The sequence below is a fragment of the Ambystoma mexicanum genome, chromosome 2p (assembly GCF_040938575.1).
Source record: "Ambystoma mexicanum isolate Mex_15411 chromosome 2p, UKY_AmexF1_1, whole genome shotgun sequence".
NCBI classification, from domain to species: Eukaryota; Metazoa; Chordata; class Amphibia; order Caudata; family Ambystomatidae; genus Ambystoma; species Ambystoma mexicanum.
Genome location: NC_090923.1, coordinates 24422685 through 24442898, shown reverse-complemented (window position 1 = coordinate 24442898; position 20214 = coordinate 24422685). Strand labels below are relative to the sequence as shown.

Here is a 20214-nt window from a genome sequence, read left to right as displayed (position 1 = left end):
TGGGTTGCCCTAGGGGCTCCCCATTTAACTTTCTCGTGCTAACCTTGAGTGAACTACAGTTCCCAAGGGTAGAAAGGATCTTTGGATCCCTTTTACATTTTATTCTGTGAAACCAGCACACCCCACCTTATGTGGAGTGCTGGGGGGGGGGGGGGAAGACAATGTATCCCCTTTCACATTTAAGCTTACCTTTAATGGCTGGTGACAGTGATACCTTTTACTAATCTGGTGCACCTTTATTGTGGGCTGTAATCACAGCTGCAGTAAAGGCACCTAAGTGTGCTCATTTTACCAATATGCCCCCCCCCCCCCGTCTTCTTTTTCTGCCATGTTAGTGTTTGTCATTTCGTGTTCCTTCCCCTGACATCCAGAGCGGGAAATTCCTTTGAGTTTTGTCTTTGGCGGGAGTCCCCTGGACACCCCGCCCAGGCTCCAGTCAGTCTGTAAGCACAGGAAGTGGGGGAGGAGTCCAAAACGGCCCCCTCCTTTGTCTTAGGCCTTCCTTCAACTGGGCCAAATCCCAGTGGGGGGTTGGCTGTCCTGACTGGACAGCCAGACGCCCCTTTCTTGTAAAATGCGGGGAGAGAATGCAGAGGTTGGGTTGCAGTTCCTGATAAGTACTGGAAACCTGGAAGCTGAAGTCATGTCGACCACTGGAACAGAAAACCAAAGAGGATGACGAAGGAAAAGCGGCGGGAATGATTTCCAGCGACCAGAGAGCCCGCTGTGTAACCGGAGCCTGCTGCAGCCCTTCCTTCCGATCGATCTGGGGTCTCCGAAAACGATGACCCGAACCCAGAACCTGGTGAAACCCACTATACTCAAGGTGACGTACATTTTGAGCCATCCCACGTGTTGCTGCGACCTTACGTTCTTGCAATACCCCAATACACTGGGACCTCCAGCCACTGTGCGGTGCACGGTCTTCCGAATTCCGATTCTCGCTGAAACTTCGTGGGCATCCTGGTGTATCTCCAGAGACACGAATCAAGTCCGAAAAGTCCCCTCACAAGAGTGCTGGACCTTTTAAACGACGAGAATTCAACCGCAATTTTCTGTCTTCTTCTGTGCTCCTTGAAAAGGCGCCAAACCCGCAGAACCGCATTCAGCTGCAAGAGAAATCTTGCCTAGAGCCTTCTTCATCGATCCCTGCTGCAAAGTCCCTTCTGAGGTCTTGTGTTCAGTCTCCAGGACAAGGAATCCACTGACCGGGTATTTGGCTGCAGTCCCTGAAGTTCCCCTGCTGCAATCTCTTCTTCATTGCTGAGGTACTGTGTTGGCTTGGGTATATACTTACCTTAAGCCTGTTGGGATTTCTGTGTAGTCCTGGGGTGTTTTCTGTGATTGGGAGGTCCCTCGTCCAGTACACCCAGTCGCACTGCTAGAATCCTGCTGGGGTGTCTTCTGTGAAGCCCCTGGTCCCTCTTGTAACCCTCGAAGTAAAGTACTCACCTGTTTGCCCAGTTTTCCTAAGGAACTCTGACTTTTGTTACTAAAGAACTTATTCTAACACTGCCTGTTGGTCACTAGTCCTAGTGACTCCTCTTCTGCCACTGAGAACACTCATGCTCTAAGGAAAAGACTTTGAAGGGATTTGAACTTCTGCCTAGAAAAGAAATCAAGTGTTTTACTTACTTGTAAAGAGTTGGCGGGTAACTGTAAAAGTTCTTACTGATCTTGAATGTGTGATGCACTATTCTTAAAAGTATGGTTAACATCTTTTCTTCCTTAGCCACTGTTTTACCAGTCTGAAAGAAAGTAGATGTGAAGGTATTTTACTCTCCTGTGATTAGGTTGTGCCTCTTTGCAAAAGTAATGGGTTGGTTTCACCAGATTATTCCTGTAGGGTAATTGTATGAGTGTCCTCCAACTGTTGGTATCACCAGGTTAGCCCTGTTAGGATACCTGTATGAGTGTCCCCCAACTGGGTCTTGTTTCCCCTGACTTGCTGCTAGCCTGTCCTTAATAAGTCTACCTTAGGTTGTTGCCTACCTAGAATAACTATTCAGTAAAGTGTGACATTGGGTTTTACTTTCCCCTTCATTGTGAAGTTAAAGTAAGTGGGTTTTACCTACCTTGTGTTAGCTGTGTGCCATCCAAAACAAGTTACCAGAGTTATTGCTTACCTCAATCTGGGGTTCCCCGATTTCCAAAGCATCTGTAATTGCATGTTACATCCTTAGGTTTTACTCACCTGGTATAACTGTGTGTTATGACAAAAGTAGTTATAGGTTTTTACTGCACCTAGAATAAGTGTTTCACTATTCACCAAAGGTATATTGTCCAGTTGACCGTTTATGTGATTTGTTCCAAGAGTCACTCTACAATTAGAAGGGCCTACTGTCCTTGTATTACCAAAAGTAATCTAAAAGTAACCATTGGTCTTTTACTCCCAAAGAATAGGCATGACCTATACTAAATGTGTATCACAAGGTTTTGACTTCCCTAGAACTACTGTTAGGTGTTCCAAATAAGGTCTATACTTGGGTCTGTGTACTTTCAAGTATAGTGTTGTGTTTTATATTGTGATTTCATATAATGTTTTAGTACTTACTTAACCCCTAGATTTATCTGGGCCTACCTGTATTTAAATAAATCCTTTATTTTTACAATACATAGTGTTTCAGTGTTTCTTTGGATCATTTGTATTACAATTTCACTTGTATTGTATCTACTGCCCTCTCTCCCTCCTAAAATAAGCCTGGCTGCTCGGTCTACGCTACCCCGAACTCAGGTGGTATAGCCTTATACTAAGAGTGGAGTCTTGTACTGCCTCAGTAGAATGGTTTTACTAAGTTGGACTTCAGAAACACTGACCTAACAAATATCACATGAGGGTAGCAGGGGTTGGTGGGGGACCAGGCCAGTAAGACTGGGGAAAAACCCCTGTTTAACTTTCCCCATAATCCCACGCTTTTAATGGCTGTCTGACAAACAGCAGTAGTTAAAAGAACCGGCTTTGTTGTTGAGGACTACATGTCCCATAATCCCATGAGAACTGGTACGAGGAAGAGGGCTGAAGAGACCTGTTGTAGCAGTAGTCGGGCAATTGAGCCTAACAACCCACACGTGAAGGAACCTGGGAAGCATAAAAGAACTCTGCAGGGGCAGGCAATTAGAAGGAGCTGTGACTGGAGTGCATGCAATAGTAGCAGAAGAGAAAGCACAGAGCTGGGAAACCAAGCAGAAGTGGGAGAATCAGAGGGACGTCGGAACGTGGATGCAGAAGATTTCACCTGCTTGTTCCGAGAGGGTCCTGTTCCCCCAAACTCTGAAGTACAGAGGCTGCGCAGCAGAAGACGTGCAGAGAAGCGATTTTTCCCCATATGCGCCCGATTGCCATGGTTGCTGTGCAGGAAACATGTGGACACCGAGATGAGGAGCTGGGGCGAGTTGCAGGTCTCAGGAGCGAGTGGTGCTCCTTAATCGAGTGGCCGGAGCAGAGGAAGGGTGTTGGCCCCTGTAAAGCCAGAAGCAGTAGAAGTTGTGCCCAAAGTCATGGAAGTCGAGCAACCCGCAGAACAAGGATCACAGAAGCGGCAATTCAAACCTGGCGTTCGGATTCCTTGCGCGAACGCCATCTAGTCAAATCTTTCACTAGCGTACAAGAAGGAGCTGTTTGTTGTATTTTCTAACAAGGAAACAATGGAAAGCAGCACTCGCGTGTGATCGCGTCAAAGCAAATGCTACTTCGCAAGTGAAGAGTAAACTTTACAGGTCGCGTGGCTCTCATTAAGCCGAACAAAAGCTGTGGAACAACACTTAAAGCCCTTAAACTTTAAGAAGAAGTGGTTGCATGTGCCTAATTCTGTTTTCAAAGTCAAGAGGTAACTACCTCTTTATTGAAACAAGCAATCATTGTTACTAAAAGAAGTCAAGTGTTTAACTTCTGTATCTGGAGAGAGCACACACATTGCCCAAGCCAAGAGTATTCCCTTATTGAGATTGAAAGCAGCACTTCTCAAACTCAGAAACTGTTCTAACAATTACTGTGAGCCCAACAGAAGTTCAAACTTGCCTGGGAAATAATTGTGCAAGCATTACCTGAAGCCAAGAGAGTGGCACCTAGGCTTTTGGGTAATTCTGTGGCTAACCGTGGCAAGGAGGTGAAGGCAAAGTTGGGGAAGGGAAACCTTGCTGCTTATATACAATACTGAAGTTGTCATGGTCGTAGACAGACAAGAAATGCAAAGAAGCTGCCCCTTTTGAAGAGATATTCAGAGGAAGAGTGCCTTGCCTATTTGAAGGTGTTGTAGTACCTTAAAGTGAATCTTGTCAAATACAAAGTACTGAAGCTGTGATGGTATTTTTGGGTTGTCAGTGGATGCAGGACTTCAGCAGTTCAAATGAAGAGGAATGCTATGGGGTCAAGGAGAATGTCCTCATGGTAAACTGTGGTAGAAGTGAAGTTGTTGAAGGTGAGGCGACAGAACTGAGAAGCAATCCTGACAAATAAACCTAGAAGTGGTAAAAGGGCAAAGTGACAGAGCAAAACATTGATGCTATTATGATAAAGTGCAAAGTATTTCATCAGAAGAACTTTTGTTTTTGTTGGAATTTTGTTGAACAGATCTTTACTTTTTTTTAAGTATTTTGTTATAGTGCGTTTAGTTCAAAGAACTTGTACAACTGTTACAATTATCTTTTTCATAATATAATTCATATCACATAACAATTGAGTAACAAATAAGACATGAACACACAAATATAAGTACATATACAATCCAATACAATCAATTCATCTTAAACCGAGATTAAATCACGATTAAATCCTCCAAAATCTAAGCACAGTACACTTTAAAGTACAATTAGATCATAATTAAAACAATAACTATAAAATTGTATATATTATATCTCTTCCTATCAGTCTAAAGCGGGCAGGTCAAACAAACCGTCAACACTGATCTTGGTCAATGCAATTTTTGGAAGACTGTTAGGTACCAGATTCTTTCCCAATTAACGGCTGTAGTGCTGTTTCAACGAAACCAAATATGCACTGCATTACGATAGTTCAAAGGCTATTACAGCTTTACTCCAGATTCTGTAAAGTGCATAGTGCATGATTCAGAGGAAGTGTTCAGACAAAAATGCCAAAAATGGTCAGCTTGAATAGAAACAGTTATGCACATAATGCCCACAGTGAGTCATATATTCATCTGATCATTTCAGGCATCAAGTCCCCACATGCCTTAGTGTTTCGAGATTATCCCGCACTTTACATATGTGACAGTAGCGTTGGGTTTGCGATAATTTCCATTGAGACCCATAGGTTGCCCTAACTGGCAATTGATTAGTTCTCATGAATAAGCGGAATTTCCGCACCAATGGGGCGGGACAGCGCAGGAAATAAGTTTGAGGGCGAAAGAACTTGTGCACCATACCTTCAATATGCCTATAATTATGAAGCTCATTCAAGCGCTCGAAATGATTCTCCCAATCTTAGTTTTTTTTACAAAGGCAAATTTAACAGATTGATACTTGCTACAACAGGCACGATCCATTGACCAATCTAAATCAGTATATAACTCTCGACAGGCTGTGTCACTGATGTTTAGGTAGTCAAGCTTCTGCAATTTAATTACATTTGCTCCGATAATTCGGAGCAGGTGACTTTCTGGATGACAAATAGCTTTTAGTGGCAACAAACCTCTTTGTTGTAGAACAAAGGATTTTAATGATAGTAGCCCAAATTCGACCCCAATGTATTGGATGGGACAGGAAGGAGGTCATCTTAGAATGTTACGCTAGGAAAATCCTTCTATTTTATCAAGATAGCAAAGATTTATTATTGATGACGCCTCTAACCCATATGCAACCACAGGACCCAACCACAGTCTATAAAGCACCACAAACCCCTTCAGAGAATACCCAGCATAATTGGATAAAAAACTCTGCACGCACATAGTAATTTGCTTAGCACGGCGAGTTTGGCTTTCGATATGTACACTGTAGTCAGATTTACTGTCAACAATCCCACCCAGGTACTTGTAGTTTTCTGTATATTCAATGTTCCCCAAGGAAAGTACCATTCTGGGTTTGTTAACTTTTTGCCGAACACATGGAGTCTTTTTTAATTTAATGCTTAAAGAATGTTCTTTGCACATCGAGAAGGGCTCGGAAGGGTGTTGTGGCTGGTGTCTCTTTTCCTGCAACTTTTTACACAAACTGTTCCAGAGGACTCGCATTGGTATGCATCACAGACTTTGAAGCATTCATAAAGTCACCTGCGCTCTACCAATTAAGAACACATTACTGCGGCACATTTTGTCTCATCTCCTGCATCTATATTCTTTATTTTTAGAAACACTGCAAACTGACTCCTCCCCCCTTCCCACAAACCCTATTTTAACACTGGTGCACATCAGGAAGGGCTTGGAAGGGCTGTTGTGGCTGATTTGGTCTGTGTGGGCGGCTGAGCGGGCCATTGCATTTTGTTTTACTCATACATTAAGTGTTGATTTTTCTTTTAATACTTGTATGTTGAGGCTTTTTCTCACATTGTAACTGGGCATAACCACTCAACTTGTATATGCCAATAACATCGTGGTATACGCTGAACACCGACATGCCATCCAAACTTACAACGCTTAAATTAATAGAGCGTCTAAAGCGAACGCCTATAAAAAGGTAGACGCGATGACGGCGCGTGTGAAAACAAAATCCCCCACTGACGCGTGCCCGTGCTCACTCTACTTCAGCACATATTCGCTCCTTCTATCGCACTGATGGTTCCAGAGCCCGGGCTCCTGTCGGCTATGGCACTATCAGCCCCAACCGTTCAGGCACGAATAATGCCTTCCTCTTCCAACTATTGTTCAACCTACTTCTCTTACAAACCTCAGTGATACTACTATGGCTTCTCTACCTTTAATTCCTGCACTGTCTCAGTCATCTGAGCTCCTATCAGTGAAGGTGATAAGCGAAGTGCCTACTGTGCAAGCTAGCATCTTTGCCAATGCGATGACACAAACTACTCCAAGCATACCTGCTGTAACACATGACTTAATACAACTTAATTTACCTTCTGGTACTTACAGTGAAGGAGAATCCACACAGGGGCCACCAAGTGCGATGTCAAATACAGTCGTCCCGATTATACCTACCGTAATCCGAGAGGTAAACCCTCCCTTGTCTCACGTGTCTCCACACTCCAATAATACCTCACGCTTTCATGCACACCTGTCACAATCCCCTACAAAGGTTCGGATCACGACTCACAACTCATCTGCTTCATCTATTTTATCCATTTCATTTTCACAGCCTCCTGTGCCCAAACCATTGGAACTGCAAAGTCCACAGTCTTCTAATATGATGGCTCCTCCTCCCAAATCTGATCTTGCACTTCAAACCACTCTTACAACTATGAATATAGCTTTATCATCTATGCTTAAATGTTATGAATCAATGGACAAGAAAAGGTCTACACAGATGTTAATAGAAAAATGTATTCTTGGCCAGGAAATGAATATACAACAATGTACTTTGTCAAATAATGCAACAATGAGTGGTACAACATTTTACCTGTGGTTCTTCCACCTAATAGCTCCATAATTTGTCGACCGAGATGATTGATGATAGATCATCCACTTCTTACTCATCCAAAACAAATCTAGGCATTGCTGAGGTTCCAAGTGGTACCAAAAATAAAAAGGCGGCCTCACTACCTTGGGGTACAGAAGCGGCAGTTCCAGCTATTAGCTCGACATCTTCATCGGAGGATCGGCTTACTCCTCCTGTGGAAGACCATACCCAAGCATCTGGTCGAAAAGACAGATGACTTCTACATATTTTCAAAACCAACTAGAAAGTCTGTTGAAATTGCACTCACAGAAGCAATCGAAAAAGACTAAGAACATTAAGACAGGTTCTATACCTAAGCAAACCACAGCAAAAAGATTAACAAATCTATCGAACCAGAGATCCAGATCCAACAATGCAAGTGCGGCAATTGCAAAAAAATGTATGTATATTGCTTGTTCGAGAACCAGTAATAAATCTATGCGAACAAACACTTCTTTAAATATTGAAGAGTCACAAGACTTGCTGTTGGCTGAAACCCCCCCCTTTCCCCCTGCTCGCCCCGACACGAGCCTCAGCTCTGATAGCAAACACACACCTACCGATGCGTGAGCCCTGATTGGATCAGCGCGTGCCCACATAACCTCACGGGCCGCGCCACGATTGGCTCTTTCCCATCTGCTTCACTCGTCATGTGGCTACCCCTGTTTAGCCCTAGCCCTGCAGCACACACACCCATTGGAGTGTGTGCTCTGATTGGCCTCACGCGGCGCCCACTTCCGCATGGGCCGCGCCTTGGTTGGCCACTTGTTAGCTGATACATCTGTGACATGGCTACCGCCGATTGGCTTATGCGCCCATGACAGGGCGTTGCCACGCCCCCATGCCGCGTCACACGCGGCAGATAACCACCGCTGCAGCCGCTCATTATGCCTACAGCGTTGGGACTGAGCAGGCTGCAGCGTTTCTGTGCCCGCCCTGAACTCCGTCTGGTATGTGATCTCTCTTGCTCCTTTTAGCGTCGCCGCTCATTCTCAGGCATATCCAGCCCCTCACTGCTCTGCTCATGCTTTCCCCTACAGGCACGCCACTGGAGAGAGCCCATTTTTTGCTCCCAGCGGACCTCCTGGACAGCCCAGCAACCCTTCCCAGGTAGGCACCTTCCTTCCCCCAGCACATCCCACGGCTCCCTCCCGGCCCCCCCCCCCTCCTTCACGTGCACAGGTCTCCTTGCCACGTTCCCCCTCTCCCTCCTCGCCTCCCCCCTTGGGGTTTCTTTGTCTATGTTTTAGCCACCATTGCAGTGGTTTTTTGCTCTCAATTGGCGAGCACCCCTTTTTTGTGATAGCATTCACTTGCCTTGTAACAGGTTCTTAAGCTGTGTTCTGGATGCACCATTGTTGCAACATTGCAGTTAGAGGTTCACTCATGCCCTCTCTGCAATGTGTTTCTTGTGTCTCCTATTCCAGGATTCCCATGCAGCCTGTCACCGCTGCCCTACTAAGAGGACAGATACTATTCAGTAGCACATGAAGATCGATCTTGTCCTGAAGAAGATGGTCGGTAATCACTCACAAACCATCGAAACCGGTCGACCTCACCTGTTGTGGCTCCACCACAACATTTTATGATACCCCCAAGACCAACAGGGGTTACTGCACGAAATTGAAAAAAACCCAGTAAGTGTAACGCTCACCTGATTCTCGCAGAGGCGCCGGTCTTGACTGGGCGACTACCGTATCTTCAAAGGTGATGTGTAGCACCCGGTTGGCTCTTTGGGCTGGACCTCTGTGCACTGTATGCCTGACGTGTAGAGTAAGATGTCTGCAGATAGAAAATATGGGGTTAATGAACTGGGGTTATTGGGGTGTCCCTATCTCTTTCCTCTTCTCCTCTCCTGTAGACCCCCAAAGGTTAACGCTCTCACCTTAGGTAAGTGAATGCCGAGCTCTCCATCTGCCTCGGGGCAGGGTGCTGTAACCAGTTTCTTCACTGGATAGGTAGCGCAGGCCTCTTGACTTCAGAGGACTGCTGTCCGTCGTTTACTGCACGAACGGTAAGTTTCGAGTCATTCAAATGTCTTTAAAGTCTTTAGTAATGATGTCTCTTGTTTTGCAGGGTTCCGGCGATGGCGGATGACGGGCTGAAGTGAGTTGAAGATGGAGCCCGTGTGATGAATAGAAGCGCCTGGAAGCACGTAAGTAAGCGCTTGTTGCCTGCTTCACTATGCGCTCTAACTGTCTTTTTATTTTGCAGGTACGAGTTCGGAGCGGCTGCAGGGTGCCGGAATACCCACTGGATTAGATGTGGAAAGGAGTAATGGCACGTGAGTATTAAAGTTCCCCAATGTCTTTAAACGCACCTTGTTTTGCCTTTCAGATGCGGGATGCAGCGCCGAAGGCCTCCGGAGCGTGCGAAGAGTTGGTAAACTTGCCTTTCAGATGCCGGAATGCTAACCTGTTCTTTCTTGTCTTTATAGGTGTTGCTGAAGACTGGATTCAGGATGGTAAGCCTTTGCCTTTCAGATGCCGGAATGCTAACCTGTTCTTTCTTGTCTTTATAGGTGTTGCTGAAGACTGGATTCAGGATGGTAAGCCTTTTTCCTTAGGCCCAGGACCGGATGCAGAAGACACGATGAGCGTTCTGCTGCAGAGGTTGCAGAATAACGCAAAGCAAGATTCATCCACCGGGTGTGGTTTAAATAGCCTCCTGTAGTGCTTAGGTGTCTCCTTCCACAGCCACGCCTAAGTAAGAAAAGAGTTCCTGGTAAGAAAAGAGTTCCTGCCTTCCAGAAGAGTTCCAGTGTTCTGAATCTAGGGAGTGGCTCCAGCCCCACCCAACAGGAAAAGTAGTTCCAAACAGAAGAGGATCAGAGGCTCAACTGGCAGGCAAGTAAGCAGCATGGTCTGCTGAAGGTAAGTCCACCCAAGCATTATGAGCCCGGCGCTTCCAGCGCTGGGACTGGGCATATTTATGAGCCTGGTGCCACTGGCGCCAGGACTGGGTCCAAAAGGTCCAAATTGGGACTGGTTGGCACTCGGAACCTGGGTTATGGATCTGCTTCCAAGGGAGTTGGGAAAACCCTGACCTTTTGGAAGCAGAGATCATGACAGTACCCCCCCCTCAAGGCCCCTCCCAAACCGGGCTTCTCCGGGGGTTTTGGCTTGTCAGGAAATGTTCGGTGAAATCTTTTGATTAGGCGAGGAGCGTGGACATATTCAGCAGGTTCCCAGGATCTCTCTTGGGGGCCGTAGCCTTTCCAGTCAATTAGGTAGAATAGTTTAGATTTGGAGATCTTGGAGTCCAGAATGCTTTTGACTTCAAACTCGAGTTCTCCATCCACTAGGATAGGTTTTGGAGATTTGGTTAGTCGGGTTTGAGGTTGCACAGGTTTTAATAGAGAGACGTGGAAGACCGGATGTATCTTCATGTGCGGGGGCAAGTCCAACTTGACCGCTACTGGGTTTACTATGGTAGTGATGGAATAGGGACCAAGGTATCTTGGGTTGAATGTGCGTGGCCCTTTTAGAGATAGATATTTGGTGGATAACCAGACTTGATCCCCTACTTGATAGTGAGGGGCTTCCTTCCGATGTTGATCTGCTCCTTTCTTGTATTGTTCTTTAGCCCTTTGAAGGTGAGAAACAGCTTCCTTAAAGGCTTGAGTGATTGTAGAATGCAGGTAGTCTACTGCTGGTGTTTCAAGATCTTGGAGGGGATCCAACTCCGAGGTTCGAGGGTGACTGCCGTACAAAAGAAAAAACGGGGTTTTCCCAGTTCCCAAATGGACAGAGTTATTGTAGGCATACTCGGCTATCCAAAGGATATCTTTCCAAGTTTTTTCAGTTTGTTGCAGCATGCAGCGTAAATACTGTTCCAGAGTTTGATTGGTCCTCTCGGTTTGTCCGTCGGTCTGAGGGCGGTGACTGGTCGATAGTCTCACATCAATTTGAGCCGACCGACAGCAACTTCGCCAAAAATGAGAAATAAATTGACTACCTCGATCCGAAATTAGAACCGAAGGAAAACCGTGCAGTCGGACGATGTTTTCGAGAAATTCTCGGGCCAGAGTTGCTGCTGTTGGCAAGCCTTTGAGCGGAATGAAATGCGCCATCTTGGAGAATAAGTCCACGATTACTAGAATCGTATTGTATCCGGAGCATGGAGGTAGATCGGTGATGAAGTCCATAGAAAGCGTATGCCAAGGGCGAGGTGGGATGTCAATAGGGCGTAAGAGGCCTGCTGGTCTTTCCTTTTGACTCTTGTTTTGGGCGCATACTCCACAGGACATTATAAAGTCTCTGATATCTTTTTTCCAAGACGGCCACCAGAAGTAGCGCTTGATCTTTTCTGAGGTCTTGGCTATACCGGGATGACCTTCCATTAAAGAGTCGTGATAACAAGAGATTACTTTTTTCTGTAAATCTGTGCTGGGTAGGTATAATCGTTCTTGAAAATACAATAAGTTGTCCTTTACTGCAAAGTCCTTTCCCTGCAGATGCCAATTCTGTATGTCTGCTGGAGTTACAAGTTGCCTGGCTTTATCCTTAACTTCCTCTATGGATTCTGTGGCGATTACACCCAGAATTCTTTGTTCGGGAATGATTGGTACAGGTTTAGGGTTGACCAAGTCTTCTTCCACTCCCATCCGAGAAAGGGCATCGGCTTTACCGTTCTTTGTACCAGGTCGATAGGTAATTATGAAGTCAAACTCGGCAAAGAATAATGCCCAACGGAGTTGTCTAGAGGATTGGGCTTTTGCGGTCTTCAAATATTGCAGGTTTCGGTGATCCGTAATCACATTAACGGTGTGTCGGGCCCCCAGCAGATAATGCCGCCAAGCCTTAAAGGCAGACTTGATAGCCAGAAGTTCCTTGTCAGTAATCGTGTAATTGATTTCAGGAGGCGAGAATTTGCGGGACCAAAATGCCACGGGATGCAACTGATTGGTTACCGGGTCCTTTTGTGATAAAACTGCCCCCATGGCAAGGCTTGAAGCATCAGTTTCCACGATGTAGGGGAGTTCGGGGCGAGGGTGTTTTAAGATTGGTGCAGAGATAAATTTAGTCTTCAAATCCTGGAAAGCTTGTTCCGCCTCGGTAGACCATTCAAAACGTTTGTTTTTCTTTAACAAGGCAGTGATGGGCTGGACTATTCGAGAGAATTCGGGGATAAACCTGCGGTAAAAGTTAGCGAAGCCTAACATGCTTTGCACACCTTTTACGGAGGATGGTGATGGCCATTTGAGAACTGCATCGACCTTCTTTGAATCCATACGCACTCCGCCAGGTGATAATATGAATCCCAAGAATTCAACTTCAGTCACGTTGAAAACACATTTTTCCAACTTAGCGAAAAGTTTGTGTTGACGCAATCTTTCGAGGACCATTTTCACGTGTTTCCGATGTTAAGATTCCGATGAAGAATAAACGAGGATGTCGTCAATGTAAACAACAACACATACATCTATGAGCTCTCTGAGGACATCGTTCATAAAATATTGAAAGGCGGCCGGGGCATTGCAAAGTCCGAAGGGCATGACCTGATATTCAAATAGCCCATACTTGGTGCGGAAGGCCGTCTTCCATTCATCGCCCTCTTTTACTCGTACCAAGTGGTAAGCTCCTCTAAGATCCAGCTTTGTATATATGCATGCTTTTCTGACTTGGTCCAGGAGTTCAGGGATCAAAGGTAACGGATATCTATTCTTAACGGTGATCTGGTTCAGGGAGCGATAATCGATACAAGTTCTAAGGTCTCCTTCCTTTTTTGGAACGAAGAACAAAGCTGAAGAAGCAGGGGACTTGGAAGGACGAATAAACCCATTTGCCAGGTATTGATCCAGGTATTGTCGAAGGTGAAGGTTCTCAGGCTCGGTGAGGGCATAAATTCTACTACAAGGAGGAGTAGATCCAGGTATCAGGTCTATCTGGCAGTCATAAGACCTATGAGGAGGTAGAGAGTTAGCCTGATCCTTCCGGAAAACATCTTGGTATTCTAGGTATTCGGGAGGTAACTGGGGAGTCTCTGAAGAAATTGCGGCCAGTGCAACACCAGGTGGAGGGTGACAAGTAGAGACACATTCTGGAAAATGGACCGTTCTTGCTCGCCAATCGATCAGAGGATTGTGTTTCTCTAACCAAGGTATTCCTAGAATAATCTGAAACTTTGGGGCCTTGATCACATCGAACACGATCTTCTCATGGTGTCCATCTTGACTTACTAGCGTCACCTCTTGAATGGTATGCGTTACTGGCCCGGAGGCTATCTCCGTACCATCCACCGTAGTAATGACGTCCTTTACAGCCTTGGGACAAAGAGTTAGATTCATCCTCAAAACCATTTCATGATCCACATAATTGCCGATGGCACCGCTGTCGACGTAAGCTTCAATTGCATGTAATCGATACGGATTATCAGGGCTAATGAGGACCATAGGTATCACGAAATGCGAGGTCACGGAACTGGTTTTCACGCTCGGCAAGAGGATCTCTATTCTTGTCGAGCGAGGTCGTTTCCCTGCTCAGAGTTTGTAACTGTCAACTGCAGCTCCTACTGCCTTCTTGGCAGGTTTCACCGGACAGTCTCGAAGAAAGTGCCCTGAGTTTCCGCAATATAGGCATAATTGCAACTGTTTCCTCCTTTCCCGCTCCCTTTGTGTTAGAGGACCTTTCAGACCCCCTATTTGCATGGGTTCCCCGGAGTCTACTCCCTCGGAAGGAGTTGGCGGTTTGGAAAATACTCGAGCATCAAACTTGGAACGATCGGCCTTCCTGTTCTGCAGCCTGTGATCTATTTGAACGACCAAGTCTATATAATCCGAACAGTCTTGTGGGGGATTCACTACTTGGGCTAAAACGTCTTTGAGCTCTCCACGTAGACCTCTATAAAACAGCGTAATCCTTTTGTCCTCAGGCCATTGAGTTTCCACTATTAGTCTATTGAAAGATGCAATATAAGCCAAAAGGTCTTGATTACCCTGTTGCAACGAAAGAAGCTCATTGTCCAAGGCCTGCCCCTGTGAATGTCTTGCGAACAGTTTTTCCATACTAAGCTGAAAGGCTTGAAAATCATGGAGAACCGGATCATCTTGATTAACTAGAGGGATCGACCAGTCTGCCGCATTGCCACTAAGGTACGAAAGTACAAAAGCTACTTTTGCTTGATCAGTTGGAAAGGCTGCTGGCCGGCATAAGAAGTGCAACCGGCACTGATTGATAAATACTGCAAACCTCTTTGGGTCACCAGAAAATCGTTCGGGCGGAGCCAGAGGTACATTGCCAGGTAGGTTGATCTGCACTGGATTCATAGAGGATGTTGAAGGAAGATTTGCCCCTGATGCGGGTAATGGGGTCTGTCCGGCTTGTGACTGTAGCACTTGTCTAGCAAGATTGTCTGTTCTCTCCTTGGAAATAATTAGTTCCCTTCTTAGAGCATTCGTTTCCTGACGAGCTGCATGCACTTCTGCCCTTAGTTCCCCAAGTAACCGGGCTAGGGGGTCAGTATCCGAGGTTTCCATAGCGCCTGGGCGAGAGTTTTGCGGTAGGCTTTGCGTTCTGTAACGCTCACCTGATTCTCGCAGAGGCGCCGGTCTTGACTGGGCGACTACCGTATCTTCAAAGGTGATGTGTAGCACCCGGTTGGCTCTTTGGGCTGGACCTCTGTGCACTGTATGCCTGACGTGTAGAGTAAGATGTCTGCAGATAGAAAATATGGGGTTAATGAACTGGGGTTATTGGGATGTCCCTATCTCTTTCCTCTTCTCCTCTCCTGTAGACCCCCAAAGGTTAACGCTCTCACCTTAGGTAAGTGAATGCCGAGCTCTCCATCTGCCTCGGGGCAGGGTGCTGTAACCAGTTTCTTCACTGGATAGGTAGCGCAGGCCTCTTGACTTCAGAGGACTGCTGTCCGTCGTTTACTGCACGAACGGTAAGTTTCGAGTCATTCAAATGTCTTTAAAGTCTTTAGTAATGATGTCTCTTGTTTTGCAGTGTTCCGGCGATGGCGGATGACGGGCTGAAGTGAGTTGAAGATGGAGCCAGTGTGATGAATAGAAGCGCCTGGAAGCACGTAAGTAAGCGCTTGTTGCCTGCTTCACTATGCGCTCTAACTGTCTTTTTATTTTGCAGGTACGAGTTCGGAGCGGCTGCAGGGTGCCGGAATACCCACTGGATTAGATGTGGAAAGGAGTAATGGCACGTGAGTATTAAAGTTCCCCAATGTCTTTAAACGCACCTTGTTTTGTCTTTCAGATGCGGGATGCAGCGCCGAAGGCCTCCGGAGCGTGCGAAGAGTTGGTAAACTTGCCTTTCAGATGCCGGAATGCTAACCTGTTCTTTCTTGTCTTTATAGGTGTTGCTGAAGACTGGATTCAGGATGGTAAGCCTTTGCCTTTCAGATGCCGGAATGCTAACCTGTTCTTTCTTGTCTTTATAGGTGTTGCTGAAGACTGGATTCAGGATGGTAAGCCTTTTTCCTTAGGCCCAGGACCGGATGCAGAAGACACGATGAGCGGTCTGCTGCAGAGGTTGCAGAATAACGCAAAGCAAGATTCATCCACCGGGTGTGGTTTAAATAGCCTCCTGTAGTGCTTAGGTGTCTCCTTCCACAGCCACGCCTAAGTAAGAAAAGAGTTCCTGGTAAGAAAAGAGTTCCTGCCTTCCAGAAGAGTTCCAGTGTTCTGAATCTAGGGAGTGGCTCCAGCCCCACCCAACAGGAAAAGTAGTTCCAAACAGAAGAGGATCAGAGGCTCAACTGGCAGGCAAGTAAGCAGCATGGTCTGCTGAAGGTAAGTCCACCCAAGCATTATGAGCCCGGCGCTTCCAGCACTGGGACTGGGCATATTTATGAGCCTGGTGCCACTGGCGCCAGGACTGGGTCCAAAAGGTCCAAATTGGGACTGGTTGGCACTCGGAACCTGGGTTATGGATCTGCTTCCAAGGGAGTTGGGAAAACCCTGACCTTTTGGAAGCAGAGATCATGACAGTAAGCATGGGTTTTTCCAGCACATCCCATAGCTAGTGGGATAGTGCATTTTTAGTGAAAATTTGGTATCACCCAATCCACTCTCCGGGCAACCACCCATTTGTAAGGAACTTTCGAGTCATCAGGGTGAATAAAATTACATAACAATCCCGATGTCTCCATTTTTGCACTTGTCATCTCTAGCCGTCTAGATCCAAGAATACGAGATTTAATCCCCCTCTCGCACTCTTTCACATAATATCGCTGGTTGCCCCACTCCCATCCTGTTCCCCCCTCCCCCGCCCCCTTCCATCTGTCAGGCTGTTGGTGACCAACAAAACAAACCAAGCCAGACTGCCTCCAGTCAGGTAGCACGCCCATCATCGCTTGTGGCTAGATATCCCACACGACACCTCCCTCCACCCCCCGGCTCCCCACCGGTGGGGTTGGATGTCTCAATAGAGCACCAGACCATCTCTCCACCCTGTGTCCAAGAGAACAGGAACACTGTTCAAGCATTTCCATTAGTTGTTCTGTCTTGCCCTTATTGGCAAGTTGACAAACCTTTTCCCCAGTAAATCGTCCCCTGTGTATCAGTATCTCCCTACGGTTTGGGAAGGCAGTTGCCACTCCGGCTCTTTGAGCTTTAATTTACCCTGTTGTTTTTTCCGGCTGAAATAGAATGCCAGGACAATGGCTGTGCAGCTTCTGCTTCTGATCCCACAAATATATTGAATAAAATTAAAGCTCAGACTACGGACTCTGTTCTTACTGATGAGAATTTCTGCACCTTAGATCAGAGGAGAGCCGAGATAGAGCATTTGCTCTGAATGCACTTTCAAACACCATCCCTGCTGAGAGACAAAGTGGTCAGTGTAGAGTCATTTCAATGGACACTCCTTTAAAAACCAGTGAGATCTCAAAAACTGTACATTGGGACTCTAAGGTTAAACCCACAGGAAACAAACCTAAAGGCGAGCACAATCCTGCCTCATTTAATAGTACACTACTCATCAAGTGCAGGTCTGATGTTTTCCCCCACCTGCGACCTCCATAGAACATCAATCTTGAATATTTCCAATGAAATCCATAGCTTGGAGGAGGTTTGCTCATCAGATATAGACCAAGTTGAATTTGTGTCCCATAATAATCTTGCACAGACCAGACTCTGGATTAAATCGGGAGCTGTTCGGGGTTCACACTTTCATACAAACCCATCGAAAAAAGAATAGGGGCGATGAAAGACCACTGATGTCGTACCACCTTCCGTTACTGTTGTAAACATCAAGAAATTCCAAATTAACTTGCTCTCAAAAACCTTTACAGAACCCGTCTCCAACGCTCTTTCTGGCTCTTATGAATGACTGCAAAGCCAGCCGTAGCAATTGGAACCGACTCTTACAATCCGTTAAATTGATTTCTTGGAACACCAGAGGTCATAGTCACTTGCCTAACTCTAAAGCCCATTTCCTGCAGTGCTATGATATAATAGCACTCCAGGAAACTTGGCTAACTGAGACTCCAGTGTGGGACAATTATTCGATTCCAACGATCCCCAACCAAAGGGAAGACCAATGGCAGGCCTATTAATAGCAGCCAAAATATCATCCGACTGCAAGTTTGTTAGACCAGAAAAGTAATCCCATAGTTGAATGATACGTATAGTACGTTGGCCAGAAGTAAATCGCATCCTGTGACAAACATTGCAATCCAAGAATCGTCAATATAACCAAAGGGCGTCCATTTTGTGAAATATCGGCCATTTGCTTTTTGCTTTTTCTGTTAAACGCTTTGCAAATATATTCTATGCTTTAGATTCGCGCACAGTGCGAGGCCACAGCTTGAACGCTGAATTGCTAACGCAGACAGGAATGTCAAACTGTGCAGAAATACATTGTTTTTCTCTCTCACTAAGTCCTTGAAGTCGAGCAGAAGCAGCATCTAATCAGTAGTCCAGGTGCCGGTTTGTCTTGCAAGCACTGTTGTAAAAGGCAGTTAAACATGAATTATATTCTCCTAGTGGTGCTCCTTCGCGGAGAATGGTATTCTCTGCTTCAGAACTATCTGACCCTTAGCTCATGAACTTTAACACAGATAACGTTGAATGGAATGTTTCTCTGCCAAGAACAAGATATCCTTACCGAGCAAGAGCTCCATGTTCCATGTTCCCCATAACAGAAAGCAGTCTCTGCTGCCTTTGCTAGAATAACTATGTTTAGACTGAATGAAGATTTGTCATAACGTGTCATAATTGTCAATCACTGAACCCTAGCCTGTATGACATGCATGAGGGCGGGTCGAATTGCCTTAACAAAAGATAATGTATAATGTATATATATTGCTGCTTGAGCGCTGTTCACTCTCTCGCGTCTCACGGTGTCCGGGAACACACGTCGTGAAGCGTTGAGACCCAGTCGTCCAACTGAGAATACTTTAAAATAAACAAGACTCGTTTGGAAAACGAACCTCCCGTCTGACGGGTCATTATAATATATGGTTATTGTGCCTTAGTTTCCATATGCGGCCTTTATGGCTTAGCAAGTTGAAATCATGGGCAGAACCAAATGCATACATGCAACTAGCAAAAATACAGATAGATTCCAAAATAAGGGCCTTATTAAATGTATACTGGAACCACACTGGTATATCTGCAGGCAACCTTTTTATAGATGTTGAAGTGCTCCTTGATCTAATTATACTAGATTCTTCAATAACAACCACCTTCATATTTGGAGATTGAAATTTACATTGCGTGACCCAAAACTCAAACAATTCTACCTCCTTGTGCAGTCGCTGGATGTCCTTAATGTCGGATAGGCAATTGGTCATGCTAAATGGAGTAGTTGGAGACATATCGGCCAATTCGACTTGGCATAGGCAGAATCAACATGCCACAATAGATTATATCTACACTGATCGATCAATTTTCACTAATATTGATTACTTTGTTATGGAAAAACAAGATCTATGTGATCATGATCAGCTAACCCTGTCATGGCGTTGGCCTATCTCCTCCTTACCTCCTAGAGCTATTCAAACTTGCTCCAATTTAGCCGTTTCAGGTGGACATCATTTTTTACAATGGTCACACCACAAACGTAATACATTACATGATATCCTGGGCTCCTAAGTCAGCAGATCTTTGCGTCCACCACATGGAGATGGAGGTTATGTTTCAGCATTACAACTTTAAATTTAAAAAAAAAACAATAGTGAATAGTAAACCCATTTCCATTCATAAACATTTGTTTGATCCTCCCATTCAGCAGGAAAAAGCTCTTCTGCATAGAGCCATGAGAGCTCTCAGGGCACTTCCTCCAGATGAGCAGTTGATTAGGGCACGCACTCTCAAAACAAAGCATAAGAACTGGTTGAGATCCAGAAAGGCCCATACATGCCAACCAGAGGGCGAACAGAGGCTGTGTACTTTTGCATCTAAGAACTCACGAGATATATGGTACCTTCTTAACCATCTCAAACTTCTCAATCCTCTCTCCAAATTAATGCCGACACAGAACAAGCTTGGACAGAACATTTCTCTCAACTCTATGTGTGTCATGATCAACATCTTGCACATCCAGACAACGTTGCATCTAAAGCCGCCTTATCATTGAACTTTGAGTTGGAGGATATTACATACTACATATCTCAGCTAAGCTCTTCCATATCTCAGCTAAGCTCTTCCAGACGGTCTATGTAATGTTATAACATTAGATAGACCGTCGGACCCTG

The 20214-nt window shown here is 45.6% G+C and overlaps 1 protein-coding gene across 10 annotated transcripts in view; it reads right to left on the bottom strand.

Moving 5' to 3' along the window:
- The window catches only part of PBRM1 (polybromo 1), a 1258882-nt gene that overhangs the window by 1170698 nt on the left and 67970 nt on the right, over positions 1 to 20214 (bottom strand). The window lies entirely within an intron of this gene.